The 15,965-nt window shown below is 39.8% G+C and overlaps 1 protein-coding gene across 4 annotated transcripts in view; it reads left to right on the top strand.

The window, feature by feature from the left end:
* The first annotated feature begins 10,281 nt into the window (after positions 1-10,281).
* apba2b (amyloid beta (A4) precursor protein-binding, family A, member 2b) overlaps positions 10,282-15,965 on the top strand; it is a 126,204-nt gene continuing 120,520 nt past the window's right edge. For 3 of the 4 annotated variants that reach the window (XM_017458705.3, XM_017458707.3, XM_017458706.3), the window contains exon 1: positions 10,282-10,463. The gene's annotated coding sequence lies outside the window, so the exon portion shown is untranslated. The remainder of the gene's footprint in view (positions 10,464-15,965) is intronic. The other variant, XM_017458710.3, reaches the window with a different exon arrangement.

Here is a 15,965-nt window from a genome sequence, read left to right as displayed (position 1 = left end):
GTCATCTGTGGCATCTCAGTTCCTTTGGCAAGATGGAAAAGGAACTGCAAAGTTCTTATTCAGTCTAAGAACATTTATACAACAACTATAGGCTACTTTGACTGGCATGCATACATGACACTGATAATATGGTTTTATACGATACATTTGTATACAGGTATACAGATGAAGGTTATGGTCCTTGCTTAAGAGTCCAGTGGCGGCACTCTGACAATCCTGGGGATTTAAACTCACAACCCACAGACGACAGAGTTTTTTAAACACTGCTTCCGTTTCGAATCCGGTTCTTTCCAAGGTTTCTCTCTCATATCGTCTCAGCGAGTTTTTCCTTGCCACTGTACCCTCTAGTTTGCTCATTGGGGATAAATTTGTACATGTAAAATTTACACCCTGAATTTATATCGTTCTGTAAAGCTGCTTTGTGACAATGTCCGTCGGTGAAAGCGCTATACAAATAAAACTGAATTGAATGGGCATTGGTTACATTTGCACGGGCATTTTAATTTAAAATATGCTCGACCTAGTGATGAGTCTTACTAGAGCACAGTCCTTTTGCTCTTACATGCAAGCTACTTCAGATGAATAATCTATTGCTCCATGTTATCTTTGGAAATGTTTTTCTCATTCGAAATATCAATTACATAACGACAGAACCTGAAGCAAATGATCTGCATTATGTCGGAATATATATTCTGAGCTGTGAGGATATTATATATCCAGTAAGTGTGATTTTTCATTGCAGCTTAATATGGAGAAATGGTTATTATTTGATTATAATGTGGGCAATACTCTCTGTATTCAAATCACACTTTCATTTTCTATATTTGTGGCTTCTCATAAGACTGCATTTATAACCTGAATTTTATGTCTTTAGTCACAAATGCTTTAATAATCTCGCTTCTTTCCATGATCATCTAATTCGCTATGGCCCCAGCCACACCCTCAAACCTTCCACAACCAGCTTGCTTACTGTTCCTCCTCCTCAGTTCTGTAGTTGGTTGACTTGTGTGGCTTGAATATCTTCAGATTTAAAACTCACCTGTTTCAACTGTTCTGATTGTAACTTTTGGTATTCATTGTGTACCTGCTGGTAGTTTGTTTTGTTTATGTAAAGCATCTTTGGGTCATTTCGAATGCACTATATAAAGAAAATGCATTCATCGTTATAATAGTTTTTCAATTGGTGAGTGAAACCAATCTTTGTGCAAAAATTGGTAAACTGCCAATCGTTTTTGTACTACCCAAAGTGCTTGTTTACTATAATTTATTATCTAAAGGCTCTTTTCTACAAGCTGTTCCGAGTACTTCAGTGCATCGCTGCCGTAGTGCTTCAGGGCAGGATTTTCCTCAATTTTGCTGGCATAATTTGGTGCGAATAACTAATTGGTGCTATGGAATGCCTACAGCATGTCCCTAATCACGTTAGTCACGCTATAAATATTGTCTAGCCCATGTGTTGATTGCTTCCTCTTTCTACCGATACTTATCACTAACAAACTGTTCTTCCGTGCAGCTGCCAAATTACAACACACTCCCTCTGTTCCCATTAGTTGTTATATAGTGATAATACATTATATTATGGAGCATGGAAAATGATTCTTGTGCACAGTATGCAAATTTTACACGTTGAGTACAGACGTACTCACGTTGAGGAAAGAGTACTCAAACAAGAGCAAAAGTTTCCATAATGTACTGTTCTGTAGTGTGTGTACAACCCCTGGCAACAACTATGGAATCACCACACTTACAGGATGTTTACTCAGCTTTTTTACTTCGTAGAGAAGAAACAAATCACAGATATGACACAAAACAATGTTTGTTTAATAGCTGAACATTCTGGCTTCGTGAAACCAGATCAAGTGGGGGAGGGGATGGACTCGCTCAGTGTTGAGGAAAAAATGATGTACTCACCGTGTAATTTGTATAACAAATACCAGTGCAAGTGTAAAAATGCAAATTAGCCTGCAGTTAAAAAAGCAGTCCCTCCAGGACTTTACAATTCTTCGATTGGAGAAACTTTTTCAAAATTACGATTTGGGCCAAGATGCGTCATGTGACGCCATCACAATGCGCATTCAGCCAAAGCCCTGTCGATTCATGTACGTCGAACATGAGTTCAGCTAAAAGGTCTCATTCATCAACAAACATCACTGTGAAGGACCGTGCGAAACAATTGCAATTTCGCCGATGCAAGTAGTTATCTGCAAAAAAAAAAGCACAAATCCTCTGCAAATTGCATGGCAAGTTTTCTTAAAAGTCACAGCAATTTTTGGCCTCACCAATCACAAAAAAACTGCGAAATCTTGTATGGACTGAAAGAGTACCTACAGTAAAAAAAAAAATCCTCTAAGTGTGGTGATTCCATAATTTTTGCCAACGGTTGTAAACATCCAATGAACTAAGCCCCTGTGTTAAGTCCTAATCAGTCCCCTGTAATGTCCCAGTAAATACAGTGGGGGAAATAAGTATTGGTCGTGTCAACATTTTTTTCAGTAAAATATTTCCGACGGGGCTATTCACATGAAATTTTCACCAGACTTTGATATTAACTCAAGAAATCCAGAAATAGAAAGAATTCACAACATTAAAGTCCATAAATAAAGTTATGTGTAATAAAGTGGAATGACACAGGAAAAAAATATTGAGCACGCTAACTGAAATTTATTTAATACATAGAGGAGAAGCCTTGGTTTGTAATGACGCTTCAGGACGCTTCCTGTATGAAGAAATTAATGGGCTGCAGAATTCAGGTGTGATTTTGGTCCGATCTTCTAAACATATCGTCTTTAAATCTTGTTCAATTGGATTTGAGTCAGGTGATTGACTGGGCCGTTCTAACAGCTTGATTTTTTTTCTCTGAAACCAATGGAGAATTTCCTTTGCTGTGTGCTTTGGATCGTTGTTCTGCTGGAAGGTCCACACACGTCTCATCTTCATCATCCTGGTGAATGGCAGCAGATTCATCTCAAGAATCTCCCGGTAAAAGGCTCCATTCGTCGTTCCTTCAATTATATGATGCATTATCCATAATCCTAACACAAACATGGCGTGTAGTATGACAGCCAAAAAGTTAAATTTTGCTCTCGTCTGACCAGACTACACTCACCCAGTATTTCATAGGCGTGTCAAAATGAGTTGTAGCAAACATTAAACGAGCTTCGACATGCCTTTTCTTTAGTAATGGAGTCTTGCGGGGTGAGCGTGAGCAGTGGAGTGCATTGCCTATTGTTTTCTCTGTAATTTGGACTCAAAATTGCACAGAGAGAATGCATTTTCTCGGTCAAATCACAATATATTATACAAGATGTTTCAGATTTGTGAGATTAGTATAAAGCCTGCATACTGCATCCTAACCCTCAGTATACCTGGGTACACGACACTGCAACAAAAACAATGTTTATCGTTATTTTATAAATAAACATACAACATTGTACCTTTTCAAAATAAATAATAATAATAATAATAATAATAATAAAGATCTGCTGGTGCAGATATAGAAAATATCTTTATAGAAAAATTAACTTGTCAAAATGGATGAACAATGAGTCAAATAGCTGTTAAAATAAGATATGAAACTGTTCTGACTAAATAAAACGTTTGAAGGCGGTGCTTACAGAAGGGAACACAACCATAAATCCAAGCACAAAATACATTACAAAATTATATAGTCATGTCACATCTACCTAAGATATTTTATCGTGAGTGTGGAAAGTGTATCTTGTGCAATAATAGACATTCAAGCTAACCTTTGACATTATGAAATGCATAAAAAAAGCTTTTTGTGTCATCTTGTACTTGCCCGATTGTAAATGAAGCTTATAGAGAACTTTTGCGGGCCTAAAAAAAACAGCAATAGTTTTTGTTATGTAATGTGTCTTCTTAATGAGCCTCGAACCTATAATGGACGTGGATTTGTATCCATTTTCCAGCCTAATGTTTTGAGTGAGCTCATGAGAAGAGAAACGTTCAGATGCTTGATGACAACATGGGATCAATATCATTTTGCATTTGGTTATGTAAAGCCATTTTGTGATCATTCCGAGAGCCACTAAATAAGTGATGAGCTTACAGCCAGCAGCATAAATGGGCATTATTTCCATTTGTTTGGCTTTTTAATATGATCCATAATGTCTTAAAGTCCCAGTTGTGAGAGCAATGAAGGAAAGAAATAATGAGATGCAACACTACTGTGAATAGGAAAGATGACCCACAGTGGTGTTTACAGTGGTGCGGTGCTTATTGTTGCTGTCTCATGTCTCCAGGGTCCATGGTTTGATCTGCCAGTATGTGAACTGGCTACACTAAATTGCCCTAGATGGGAATGTGTGTGTGCATGGGCCCCTATGATGGACCTTGTGCCCAGAATCCACTGCAGTCTTAGAGCACAATATATTTTGGGTGTGGGTTTAGACACACATTACCAGAAAAAGGGCACGAAACTGTACTGTTCCTTGTTGCTGGGGTGCTACCTTCAATCATACGACTTTAGTACCCATAGGGTGTATTTTTTTTTATAATTTATTTTACCTAGAAATATGCATACAGTATACCTTTACCCTAAATAGTAATTATGGTACAATTAAGTACCTTAAATCATTTTAAAGGTACGCTATATCCACATTTCCACAGGTGACAGATACATATTAAAGAAACAAAAGAAATGGAGACACCCCAGTGAAAAGATAAGGATAGTTTTCTACCACTTTTATTCTGAGAGTGCAATTCCACACGCAAATATTATACTTGTTACATCCAGGATTTTTGTACACTTGTATTTTCAATTTTGAGACTGAGATAAAACCATGACTTTGTGACCATTTGTTTCCCGGATACAACAACTCCACGACACAACATTTTCTGATACTTTAGTACAAAAACCTCAGGACGTCAGGAAATGGCTCGGTCTGACTGGACTCAATTTAGCAATATCAGCTACAGAGGCTAATATCACATATGCCACTATCATACTAAACAGCCTATACATTCTTTTAACATATTTGGTTTCAGTAGTATTTGGTTTGAGGAAAAATTACTTGTTACAAGAAATCCTTATGTAAAACGTTTGGCAGTTCAAATATCCTTTCTTGTCAGAGCAATCAATCTTCTGAATCAGGCAACCAGCATGCCCTCATGGGTCAGTCTCCCCTATGTTCTCATCTATCAGTGGCGGCTGTGGCTCAGGCGGTAGAGCCGGTTGTCCACTAATTGTAGGGTTGGCGGTTCGATTCCTGGCCCACATGACTCCACATGCCGGAGTGTCCTTAGGCAAGACACTGAACCTCAAGTTGCTCCTGGGCCAAAGATGGCAACTCCCGATGGCAAGTTAATGCCTTGCATGGCAGCTCTACTACCATTGGTGTGTGTGTGTGAATGAGACAGTTTTTTGATAAAAGCGCTATATAAGTGCCGACCATATAAGTGCAGATCATCAGTTCAAATCATCCTTTCAGCACTCACATGGCTGGAGTGCACACCTGTTTCCACACACATACCAATATTGCACTATTTTATTTGCACTACTTTACCATGAAGTCTTTGCATATTGCATAAAATACATTTCGCTATCATCAGGATTACACTGTATCCCTTTTTCAATTATATTTCAGTCATTTTCATACCCTGCCACAGATTTTCAATTGGATTTACTCTGAGCTTCTTATATCCAGCCATTCCTTTGTAGTTTTTGGCTCTGGCTCATTGTCCTGTTGGAACATACACCAATCAGCCATAACATCACAATCACTGACAGGTGACGTGAAAAACATTGATTATCTCATTACAGTGGCACCTGTCAATGGGTGGGATATATTAGGCAGCAAATGAACAGGCAGGTCTTGAAGTTGATTTGTTGGAAGCAGTAAAAATGGGCTAGCACAAGGATCTGAGAGACTTTTACAATGGCCGTATTGTGATGACTAGACGACTGGGTCAGGGCATCTCCAAAACGGCAGGTCTTGTGGGGTGTTCCTGGAATGCAGTGGTTAGTATCTATAAGTGGTCCAAGGAAGGACAACCAGTGAACCGGCAACAGAGTCATGGGGGCCAAAGGTTCATGGATACACATGGGGAGCGAAGGTTAGCCTGTCTTGTCCGATCCCATGGAAGAGCTACTGTAGTACAAATTGCTGAAAAAAGTTAATGTTGGCTATGACAGAAAGGTGTCTGAAGACACAGTACATCACAGCTTGCTGTGTATGGGGCTGTGTAGCCGCGGACCAGTCAGAGTGCCCATGCTGACTCCTGTCCACTGCCGAAAGCGCCTACAGTTGGCATGTGAGCATCAGAATAGGACCGTGGAGCAATGGAAGAAGATGGCTTGGCCTGATGAATCATGTATTCTTTTACATCATGTGGATGGCCAGGTGCGTGTATGTTGCTTACCTGGTGAAAAGATGGCACCAGGATGCTCTATATGCTGGCAGAGGAAGTGTGATGCTCTGGGCAATGTTCTACAGGGAAGCCTTGGGTCCTGGCATTTATGTGGATGTTACTTTGACACACACAACCTACCTAAACATTGCTGCAGACCAAGCACACCCCTTCATGTCAATGGTATTCACTAATGATCGTGGTCTCTTTAAGAAGGATAATGCGGCCTGCCACAGGTCAAAAATTGTTCAGGAATGGTTTGAGGAACATGACAAAGAGTTCAAGGTGTTGACTTGGCCTCCAAATTCCCCAGATCTCAATCCGATCTAACATCTGCGTGATGTGCTGGATAAAAAAGTCCGATCCATGTAGGCCCCACCTTGCAACTTAGAGGACTTGCAGATCTGCTGCTAACGTCCAGGTGCCAGATACCACAGCACACCTTCAGAGATCTTGTGGAGTCCATGTCTCGACAGGTCAGAGGTGTTTTGGTGGTACAAGTGACCAAATGACAGGTGGTAATGTTTAATGTTATGGCTGACTGGTGTATATTTTCACCATAAATGCATATGTCTAGCTGACCATGTTTGATTGGAAGAGTGATGTTATCTGGGTGTTGGGCTGTATTTGTTTTGCACCAAACATTATGCTTTGGATTTAGACCAAATGGCTCAACTATAGTGTTGTCAAAGCACAAAAAATCTGTTCTCCAAATGCTCTCAGATTTTCTAACATGGCCTTTCTCAGAAGTGGCGTTTCTATGGTCACTCTCCTATAGAGGCCTGATCTATGAAGAGCTGATAATATTATTCATGTTTCCACAGCTTCTTCTGCTTCAGCCAGTTGTCACGATTTGGAGACAGAGATGGATGCAAGTGCAGATAATAAGTTTAATAAAGACCAAAAAACGAAAACACAAAAGACACTAAAACCTTGTGGCAAAACACTATGGCAAAGACTAAACATGAACCAAAGACCTAAACACAGCAACAAAGACAACGCCAAAGAAAGACAAACATAAGTCAAGGAGTGCAGTGCAAACTGTGGCGATATAGTGCTGGTTAACAAGAACCTGATTCAGGTGCAGGTGGTCATGTGACTGTGATGTGGGGAGGTGCAGTGGATGCTGGGAACTGTAGTTCAGAGTTCCTTCTCTGAAACATGACACCAGTGAGCTCTGTAAACCCTTCAGTGTTGTAGCTGTACTTGTGGACATTTCACAATTGCCCTTCTTGCCTGAGCACTCAGTTTGGCATGATCTTGGTAGTGTCTAGCTTGTGCCATATTTTTCTGCTTTGTTATAATGGATTTCACATTATCTCCATGTGTTTTCATCCTAACAACTTCATCTTGAAGCTTCACAGACAGTTATTCGGTCTTCATGACAGCGGGACTGATCTTATCTGCCATTTTAGCTGTGAGACCTCCCAAAGACATAGACATGCATCCATACAGGTGGACAGAGGTTAGAGATTTAAAATGGACACAGGTGTATGCTATTTAAAATAGAGGAAAAAGGGGAGGGGGTGAATGCTCAATTATGCAATTTGTAGAGTTTATTTATTTAATTAATTAATTAATTTTTAAGAATTCTGAAGACATCTAAATAATTTATTTTATTTCTGTAGAGAGTCACCTAAAAAAAATCCCATTAAAAAACTTACATTTGATGCTGCAATACAGCAGAAAGAAAAATAATCACTGGGGATGAATCCTTTCTTGAGGCACAGTATGATGTAAATCACCTGAAAATCATTACTGTAATTGAACATAAATCATTATAACGATTTATTGCTCTCTAGACTGTTTGCCATTCTCAATGCAGCATACCTCTGGTATATCTTTACAAATTTTCTACACAAAATCCCAAGCTAAAAAAAATATTTGGTGCCAGACGCCAGTGAATGCCTTGGCTGTCTTAAAACAAATGTTTTTTAAATTGAAGATAGATTTTTTTCCCTCTGAAATGATACAACAATCTGCTGAATCATGCAACAATCCTAAACTATATACATTTTGTATATGTCGAGAATATTGCTAAATATCTTATCTTCTGAAGTGCAACACTAAATGAAAAAATTATATATTTAAACAAAAATAATAAATTACTCTGATCGTCCTGTTGAAAAGTTTACATCCCCCTGGCTCTTAATGTATCGTGTTGCCTTCTGGGGCGTCAGTGAATCTTTGCACCTTTTGTAATAGTCGTGTACGAGTCCCTCAGTCGTCCTCAGTGTGAAAAGATGGATCTCAACATCATATAGTCGCTGTTGGAAATGGGTCAAATATGCAGAAGATGCTGGAAAAGTAAAGAACGTGCAGGACCTGGAGGATTTTTCTGAAGAACAGTGATCAGTTTAACTGCTCAGGACAAACAAGGGACTCATGAACAACTCTCACAGAACATAAACACAGTCGCTGATCATCCAGGTAACGACACACAGGATTAAGAATCAAGTGTATGTAAACTTTTGAACTGGTTCATTTATGTAAATTCAGTTATTATTAGGGATGCACCGAATGTTCGGCAACCGAAATTATTCGGACGAAAATAATCATAAAAAAAGCACTTTCAGTGTTCGGCCGAATAAGTGAAAAGGCCGAATAAATTTGACCGAACAATGACGTGTTTGATGACGCGACCAAATAGCCTAGCAACCAGAGTGAGACGCACGAATGTCACGACCTCGATGAGGTTGCGCGCGCGCATGCGCGAGCTACGTACACGACGCACATACTCTTCGGATGTTTACTTTTTTGTTTCTGTTCCGGAGTATTCTGTCACGTCGGGAGACGTAAGGGAGTAGAGTACGGAAGCAGGTAAAGACGTGTTTATTTAAGGGCAGGCAGATAAATCCAAATCATAATCCAAAAAACAGTCAAGACAGGCAAAGGGACTAAATGAACTAATCTATAGTTTAAACTAACAAAATCTATCAAGGAACATAACATTAACAACGTATTTACCTCTACTATATCTACTCTAATACTCCGCGAGGTGTACAGGGACGCGAGCGGTATATATCCCCAATATAATCAGCCGTATAGAACCCAATAGAACCATTTTCTGCACTCTTATCAATGCACTTTTTAATGCACTTTTTAGTTGTAGGCTACAGTGTTCCATTCTTTCAGCAGTCAGTTATAGAACCAACGTAGGCTATTCAAGGGGCTCAAAGATGACCACATCAAAATATTTTTATTTTACTCATTTATTTATGTAAAGTTATATTGTGCCTTGTTGGTAGCCTATGCCTGGTGGAATGAAAAAAAAAAAGTTCAGTGTTAAATATTTTTCAAATATTTTGAAATGGTAGTTTTTGTCATTGATTTTTTTCTTTGAAAAGCAAGACAAAATAGTAAAAAGCAAATTTTGACTATTTAATTTATGCAATGGTGAAAAAAATGGTAAAATAAATGTAAAAAAAAAAAACCGTGTTCGTTTCGGCCTTCTGCTTTCGGCCAAGTTTTTCCATTACATTCGGTTTCGGCTTCGGCCAAGAATTTTCATTTCGGTGCGTCCCTAGTTATTATTGTGTCTTTTGGACTATATGTAAACATCTGCTATGTGATACAGCTTATTCAGGGTAGTACTAAATTAAAACAAAAAAACAAAATGCAGTTTTTATGATCCCTCTTATTTGTATTATCATTTGAAATGATTAACATTTTGCAGATTCCTGCAAGGCGTATGCAAACTTCTGACCTCATCTGTGATTGTTTTATTTAATATACTGTAGATTGAAATCGCACTCTGACTCTCCCTGTACGATGACAATAAAGATATTATTATTCATAAAATTAGATTTAGCGGTCTGGTGTTTCTAGCCAATCAGAACGGCGCACATTTAAAGAGGGCGTGGTTATTTTTTTGTTTTGCTTTTTTTTGGAAAGCGGGTGCGGAACAGAATAACGGTCGCGGCGCGCGCAGGCTTATTAGCTGCAGGTGCACGCGCTGGTTCTGCTCCTTTAAAACGCTGGTGCTCTGTTAAGCATCTCGGGAGAAGCAGCGTCCTCTCAGCGTGCAGCGCGTCTCCTCCTCAACAGCTGCGGGCTTTTATGTGAAGATAACAGCAATAACGACGCCCATAAAGGTAACGCGGTATTCTATGTGTCTTTCTGTGAAACTGAAGGTTTTATTGTAGCGTGTGTGTGTGTGTGTGTGTGTGTGTGTGTGTGTGTGTGTGTGTGTGTGTGTGAGAGAGAGAGAGAGAGAGAGCAGCGTCTTCCGGCGGCGTTATGTTTATACATTAGCCCTATAGCCTGGTAATGTTCCGTGATTAGTGTGGGATTTAACCCATGCCTGCTTTCTCTGTCCAGTTTATTTAAGCTCATTTACACTCTCAGGCTGTGTGTTAAATACATTTCCACCCCATTTCCACCCAAATATAACCTGAAAATGACTGAGCATCGCCATTAAGTTTATTGTTTGTTATTATGACTATCAGCCGCGAATAAACTGTGGCGTTAAAACTTGTGTATAAAATGTGTGTTGAATTATTTTCCTGTTATTCTCCGACAGAAACACTGCGACTCTGAAGTACACATGAAGTCGCCTACTTTAAAGAGGTTTAATCACTGGTGATGGTAATTTGCTAATTAAATAAAACTTTATAATTTCAGAATCTATTATTAGTGCCTAATCTGTTTGCTTTAGGATTTTAACAAGTGAAGTTGAATTGTTTGTTTTTCCAGGATCTGAATCCTGCTCATTAATATTAGATTTGATTTGACTTGGTCTAGTGGAATTATGTGAAAAGGAGTACAGAGTAAAGCATGGGCATGTTAATTATTATGTATCTGATGTGTAATAGATCATGTCAGGGTTGTTTTGTTCCCGTCCCAGTCGCTGACTGATTATAACGTGTAATAGCAGTGTCGTAAACATGCTATAAGCTTTAAGATTGCTATTACGAACAACATCCGTGCAGCTTTTTTTCTCTTTCGTGAACTGCGGCGTCTTAAAGGATGTGTGAGTGAGAAGGTGATCCATGTGGGAACCACACCTTCCCTCCATCCACTCAGGGTCGTTCAGTGACTGGTCTATGCACGGAAGAATGGATAAGTATATAGATTTTATATAGAAATATAGATCTATCTGTATGGTAATGATGTAAATCTGGGGTAAAAAGAGATGGAGAAAAGGAGAGGGAGAAAGAGATGGAGTCGTTTGGAGAAAAGGAAAGGGAGAGATGGCAGTGAGAATGCTGAAGAGATACAGTACTTGTTCTACGCATGTGTGTGTGCCATGTTCTCTTATCCCACTGGGTGGATATGTCTCCACGATGGTAACCTGCTGTTAACTTGGCCAAGCTGCACCACACACACACACACACACACACACACACACACACACACACACAGACACACACACACACACACTCCTCCCCCCAGAGCCCTCGTTATGTCTCTCTGTGCGACTCTGATGATAAAGAACACACCCCGAGTCACATGAGCGCGTCAAAACGTTATTCATGCACCAGCAGGAGCAGGAGAATTTTAAATTGGGCTCTTGTGGGAGAGCTAGAGAGAGGAAAGGAGGAGAGAGAGACAGAAAGAGAGAGAGAGAAGAGGAGAGGAGAGAGTGAGGGGGAAGGAGGGAAGAGGAGGGAGACAAAGAGGGAGTGAGAGGAGAGAGAGTGAAAGAGAGAGGAAAGAAGGCGAGAGAAGAGGTGAGGGAACGAGAGGTAGAAGAGGGGGAAAGAGGAAAGAGAAGAGGAGGGAGACAGAAGGGAAAGGAAAAGAGAGGGAGTTAGAGAGAGGAAAGGAGGAGAGAGAAGAGGAGAGAGAGGGAAGCGAGAGAGGAAAGGTGAGGAGAGAGGAGGAGAGAGAGGAAAAGAGGGAGACAGGAAAGGGAAAGGAAAATTGAAGGGGTTAGAGAGAGAGAGAGAGGAAAGGAGGAGAAAGAAGAGGAGAGAGAGGAAAAGGGGGGAGAGAGGAAAGGAGTGGAGAGAGAAGAGAACTGGGGAGGAAATGAGAGGAGAAAGAGAGGAAATGAGGGTGGAGAGAGAGAAGAGGAGAGAGAAAGGAAAGGAGGGGAAAGAGAGGAGAGAGAAGAGGATAGAGAGAGAGGAAAGGAGGGGAAAGAGAGGAGAGAGAAGAGGATAGAGAGAGAGGAAAGGTTGGGAAAGAGGAGAGAGAAGAGGATAGAGAGAGAGGAAAGGAGGGGAAAGAGAGGAGAGAGAAGAGGATAGAGAGAGAGGAAAGGAGGGGAAAGAGAGGAGAGAGAAGAGGATAGAGAGATAGAGGAAAGGGTGGGAAAGAGAGGAGAGAGAAGAGGATAGAGAGATAGAGGAAAGGAGGGGAAAGAGAGGAGAGAGAAGAGGATAGAGAGAGAGGAAAGGAGGGGAAAGAGAGGAGAGAGAAGAGGATAGGAGAGAGAGGAAAGGAGGGGAAAGAGAGGAGAGAGAAGAGGATAGAGAGATAGAGGAAAGGAGGGGAAAGAGAGGAGAGAGAAGAGGATAGAGAGATAGAGGAAAGGTTGGGAAAGAGGAGAGAGAAGAGGATAGAGAGAGAGAGGAAAGGGTGGGAGAGAAAGAGGAAAGGAGGGGAGAGAGAGGGAAGAAGGGGAGAGAGAGAGAAAAAGAGGGGGAGAGAGACAGAGAGAGAGGGGAAAGGATGGGAGAGAGGAAAGGATGGGAGAGAGGAAAGGAGGGGAGAGAGAGAGATGAAGGGAGGAAAGGAGGGGAGAGAGAGAGAGACGAAGGGAGGAAAGGGAATTCCATTCTTTTCAGAAGCATTTAATTGAATTTTCCAGGAAGGAATAAAGTGGTGTTTTTGTTTTTATCTGGAGATGAGCGCTGGCTGAAATGATCCCTGAACTCAAAGTGGGATTTTTAAACGGTGCCTCATTCTGAATAGGTCCTTTTTTAGACTTGTTTTTATTTTTATTTTTTTAAAGACTTTTTTAGACTTATTTTTGAGCAAATTTGTTATTCCAGAACAAAAATCACATTTCCTCTTTAAAACCGAGACTTTCTCAGTGCAACTGTAAAAGAGATTGATTCTGGGAGTGTTCTGGATGAGCTCAGTTTGTGTTTTCTCAAGATCAGCTCCACAGCTTTAAACCTGTTACCTCTGAGATTAGACGATGATGTGACACCTGGAAACTTTTAGCCACAGAGCCTGTGTGTGCTAAGATATGTAGCTAGGTAACTCAAGTGACAGTAGTGAAGAAGAAAATGTTAAGTATTAGGTGTTCATTGGATGAGTTTAGCTAATGTTATATAAATCCCTGAAATATGGTGATGCAAATCAAGAGTCAGATATTGAAATCTCTATTGCATCTGTAATGTGACACATGCAAGCTACCTTACTAAAGGTTAACTAGCTGGCTAGCTATTTAGGATGACAGGAAGTAAGGAATGAAACATCGTGGAGCATGCTGTTATAGGAAAACAATCAACAATAGCGTGGTGTGATGCTGTCTCTCCTGAAGCGGAGTTCCTTTAACCATCCTGAAGTTGATTATTATGTTCCTATGAAACTGTGTTTTTTTCCTATTATACCCCTGCAATTTACCAACGATTTCCATTTTTATTTAATACTGAATTCCTCATCTTGCTTTTAACAGTTTAGTTTAGACTTTTAACAGTCTCTGTTTATCTCTTCTTGAAGACTAAATGCAGCTGAGATTTTGCTTCTGCCCTTGAAGATATTCACAATTCAGAAAAACTATACTAGCTGTTAAAAATCACTGGACACTCCTTCCATAGGTGTTAAATAAACATATCATTAAAAAAAAAATTATTATTAGTCATAGAATATGTGGCATTATTATTAAAGTCATAGACTATGTGGCATAATTCAGACCAAGAGCAGACCGTCTGATACAAAAAGAAGTCTCTGAGAACCCCCAAATTTCATCACAGGATCTGCTAGTAAGTCTTGCAGCTGTTGGTGTCAAAGTGCATGCTTCTACAATCAGGGAGAGATTGCACAAATTTGACCTGCGTGGGAGGCGTACCAGGAAAAAGCCTTTGCCAGACTACAGTTTCCAATGAGCATATAGACAAAGACCAGGCCTTTTAGAATAATGAATCCAATAATGAATAGACAGATGAATCAAAGATAGAGTTGTTTGGCCACAGTAACAGCAGATATGTTTGGTGCAGACCAAAGACAACTTTTCAGGAGAAGCACCTCATACCAACTGTGAAGCACGGGGGTGGAAATGTTATGGTTTGGGGTTGCTTAGCTGCCTCAGGGACTGGACAGCTCGCATTCATTGATTCAACTCTGAATTCTGCTTGAAGATAATGTGAGTCCATCTGTCCAGAAGTTAAAGTTGAACCTAAAGTGGACCATTCAACAGGATAATGATCCTAAGCACACTAGCAAATCCACCAGGGAATGGCTCAAAAAGAAGAACTGGAGGGTTATGGAATGGCCTAGTCAAAGTCTGGATTTAAATCCCATTTAAATGTTGTGGGGGGATTTGAAACGGGCAGCACATGCCAAAAAATCCCTCAAACATCTTGCAACTGAGAAAATATTGCATGGACGTGTGGACACAAATTTAAGGGTTAATTAAGTGAATTGTGACATATATATATACATATATATATATATATATATATATATGTATAATGTATGTATATTTACTTTTCAGAGAATCAGCATCACATTTGAAATTAACCTTGAAAAAGATCTATGAAATGTTTTTCAGACTTTCAAGAAATTGCCACATTTGCCCTACAGAGATGAGACTTCCATAAATATTTGTATACTGTGAGATATGCTGTAATTTAATACAGTTTTGAAAGTATCATGATATATCAATTTTAGCTATATGACCCACTTTTATATAGGTATAACAACTAAACAGTTCTTATTGATTTTCTGGTACGTAGTGTTTTTTGCTGATATATGACATCAGAGGAAGCGTTTGGCATTGATTAAGTGGAACCTTTCTGCCACTAAAATACAGAGAGGAAAGTCTGTCCCTTATCAGTGCAGATGGACAATTTTTTTTTTCCAGTTCCAGTTGGAGGGAAGCTATAGTTTGTAATCTCAGGGTGCTGTAGAAAGACGAGTCTTTGGGAAAGGAAGGGCATTAGAGGCTGTTAGCTGATGAATGTCGTCATTTAATCAGGGCCTTAAGAGCTGGCACTTTATTAACCTCACTGCAAGGATTCTCTGATTCTGCTCCAACCTGGCTCGCTCAGAATTTAAATCAGCGTTAATGCTGACTCTTTTTAGCTGGGCAGACTTTCAGAATACTTTTGCTTTTAAACCTGCTTGTGTGTGTGTGTGTGTGTGTGTGTGCCATGTTATTTTGTTTGCTTAATATTCTTAGTTGGTGCTAACAAGGCTCTCTGGAGGCTTTTCTGTCCTTGTGCATGTTGTGAATATGCCTGTGCTGATATTAAGTTTTACCTTAGTATATATGTTTTTATAATCAGTCGTTGATGTTGTAATCAGAAATCAGTACTATATAACAAAGTATTCATCAGTCCTGTCCACCATGAGTTTCAGGGAACTCTTGATTGGTGACAGAATTATGGGATTGACTTCCTAAAAAATGTGCGAATTTGTTAAGAATAGTATGTATCTGTTATATCTCGTGAATGCACGGTGATGAGATTTTAAATATA

This window comes from Ictalurus punctatus, chromosome 27 (genome assembly GCF_001660625.3).
Source record: "Ictalurus punctatus breed USDA103 chromosome 27, Coco_2.0, whole genome shotgun sequence".
Taxonomy (NCBI): Eukaryota; Metazoa; Chordata; class Actinopteri; order Siluriformes; family Ictaluridae; genus Ictalurus; species Ictalurus punctatus.
The sequence above is the reverse complement of the archived record's forward strand: the minus strand, read 5'-3'. Positions and strand labels throughout refer to the sequence as shown.